Source organism: Chenopodium album, chromosome 20 (assembly GCF_948465745.1).
Source record: "Chenopodium album chromosome 20, dcCheAlbu1.1, whole genome shotgun sequence".
NCBI lineage: Eukaryota > Viridiplantae > Streptophyta > Magnoliopsida > Caryophyllales > Amaranthaceae > Chenopodium > Chenopodium album.
This window is the reverse complement of record NC_137853.1, coordinates 18,091,037-18,093,972: the sequence shown is the minus strand read 5'-3', so window position 1 is coordinate 18,093,972 and position 2,936 is coordinate 18,091,037.

Here is a 2,936-nt window from a genome sequence, read left to right as displayed (position 1 = left end):
CAAGATCCGGGCTGACGCTTGGCATCTCTTCCATTTCAAAGGCAAAAATGTCCTTGAATTTTTTCAATATAAGGTGCAAGTTTGCACCCAACTTAGCATAAGTAGCCGTCCCCACCTTTCAGTACGCTTTGGACGGCTGTCATCCAGAGCGAGATCAATGTGCTCTCCAGCCGGCTGGGGACGGAGCTCATCTGACTATTCTCCGGTCAGTGATTGCTATTTCTTTTCTTTCTTCACCTCCACCAGCTCATTAGACTTTCTTTTCTTCTCGGCTGCTAGTGGTGCTGGGTTAGGATCTTAGACTTCAGCAAGGTCTATTGGCTCCTGCCCTTGGTCGTCTAGAGCCACAGTAGACAGCTGAGAGATAACACTCCCAAGCCATCTTCTAATCCTCATTCAGGGAGCCATTAGATCCATCATCCCTTTCGTACTTCAGCAGCATGAGGGAAGGGATAATAACAGCCTTAGATTCATTCAAAGTTGGACGGCCCAACATGATGTTGTAGGCGGTCAACTCCTCAGCTACCAAGAACTTGACGACTAGGTGCCACCCCTCCTCTTTTTCTCCCAGCCGGATAGGTAGGTCAATCTTACCGACTGGGTACACCATTCCACCCCCAAAGCCAACTAGAGGAAGGGTAACCAGCTGGTTGGAAACCTTGCATTCAATGACAACTGGATCGTCATGCGAGCGGCGGACGTTACTCCGATCCTTCTCTGTAATTAGAACATCTGGGAAGGGATCGCTGAGGACGTCTGCCCATCATCAGCAGCCTTGGCCATCTTTTTCAGATGGTCCTTGGTGCCCCTAATGGTCAGGCCACCGCCTTAGAACCCGCCTGCTAATGTGTAGACCGGCTCCTTGTCAGTATCCAAGCTTCTAGTAGGCTGGGCAATCTTGGACGACTTTGCCGGGTTCTTCTTATTAATCCCTTTGGACTTGGAGATGTAGGACTTCAACATCCCTTTTTTCAGCCAGACGGTCCAACGTCCGCTACAGGCTAAAACACTCGTTGGTGTCATGGCCAACCTCCTCCTGGTATTGGCAAAATTTATTTTTGTTCAGTGACTGAACGAAACTTTTCATAGGATTCGGCTTCTCAAGAGTCAGCCGGTCCTTATCTCCATGAAGATGGAGTTGTAGTCCTTGTTAAACTCGTAATTTGGGACGTACGGTTTAAATTCTTTCTTTTTCTTTTGGGACGGCTGGTCAGAATCATTTATTGCCCAGACTTCTTTTCTCTTCTTGCTCTCTTCTTGGTTCTTAGCCGACTAAGCAAACTGACTATCTTTTTGTTTGTTAGACTTCTTGGGGTCCGACTGGGTGCTGGGCGAGCAGAGGTCGGTTGCTTGTATAAAGCTTTTCGCCTCTATCAACGCCGCATGTAGGGTGAAAAACCTCTTCCGGACAAGGTCGATCTTGAAAGTTGACCCGTCCTTCAGAACTTTGAAAAAGTCTGTAAATGCTACGTTGTCTGACAGCCCCTAAATTTGGATTTTGGCCAGGTTGAACCGTCTGACGTACGAGCGGAGTCCTTCCTTCTCCCCCAACTTAATGGTGCCCAAGTCTAAACTTGTTTTCTTCGCAGGGATGTTCTTGGAGAAGTTGGACGCAAACAAGAAGGCAAGCTTCTTGAAGCTGTCTATACATCAGGCTGGCAAGTTGTCAAACCATTGTTGGGCGATGCTCTTTAATGTAGCCGGGAAACAACGGCACCACGTAGCATAATCCAACCGCTGTAAATACATGAGGTTGGTGTATGCCATTAGGTGGTCTTTAGGGTTGGCGGTACCATCATAAGTACCAACCAACACATTCTTAACCTTGGACAGCTATACCGCCTCTGTTATCTCCCTAGTGAACGTAGAAGGCTATTCATATAGTCTAAGCAGACGGAGCTGCCAGTCCAGGGGTTGGACATGGTTGTATGCCGCCTGACCTCCATAGAGGGCCGACTGCATATATTGAAGGCCATAATGCCCATATGGCGCCTGATGCGCATAGGGGACTAACCCAATCATCTAAGGGCCAGTATGGACAGTCTTTTCGCCTATATGGCTCTCATGTAAGGATTGTGAGTTCGTTACAAATGTTTCCTTGAAGCTGTTAGGAAAGCTCGAGGTAGAGGCTGACTTAGATAGCTGCTGGCTTCTCCTTTGCTCAATGATGTGTCGAGCGTCACAGACCGTTTTTTTGCTTCCACCCGGCTGGTCAGGAGGATCTTAGTCCAGTCAAGTTTTGCGGCGGCCTTCTCCTTGAGGTGTGGAGTCAGCTGCCTGTTCTTGACTGGCTTTCTCCTCTCAAATGAAGAGGTCTTCTTTGTCGATTGACCCTTGCTAGAGCCAGCCTTGTTTTTGTTGATTAGCTCATTAATTTCACCCTTGAAACTGGTCATGAAGTTCATGAGTTGGTCCCAAGTGACTGGTGCTGATACTCTGGCCGTTTGGGTTTCACCTTCCGGCTGCCTAGAGGGCCTGCTTGGACCTTCCTGGCTAGTATTGCGTTCCAATTGTTCCCTGGAACGGATGTATCTGGAAACAAATGACCCATCTTTGGCCACATACGTTTCAACCTGGTCATTGTCATGGTCTGTAAAGACCTCCGGCTGAGATTCCGGCTGATGACCCGGTTGAGGGTTATTGGGATCATGAGTTGGTACAGACTCTTGAACCATCTTCGAGGTACTCTCCCCACAGATGGTGCCAAATGTTTTGGGTGTTTTTAGTCCCTCGGGAGCGTTACAACTCGAAGATTGATCCGGCACGGTCTGTACCTGCAAAATAACGGAGACTCCGGTTGGTAGAAGCTCCGCCTCCGACGATCAAGTAAGAATATGTTGGAGTGAGTAAAAAGTGTGAAAAAAGATAAAAGTGAGATCTTCTCGAATTCCGAGATCTGGTGATTTCTCTGTTGTAAGAGAAAAGTAGGTGTGAGG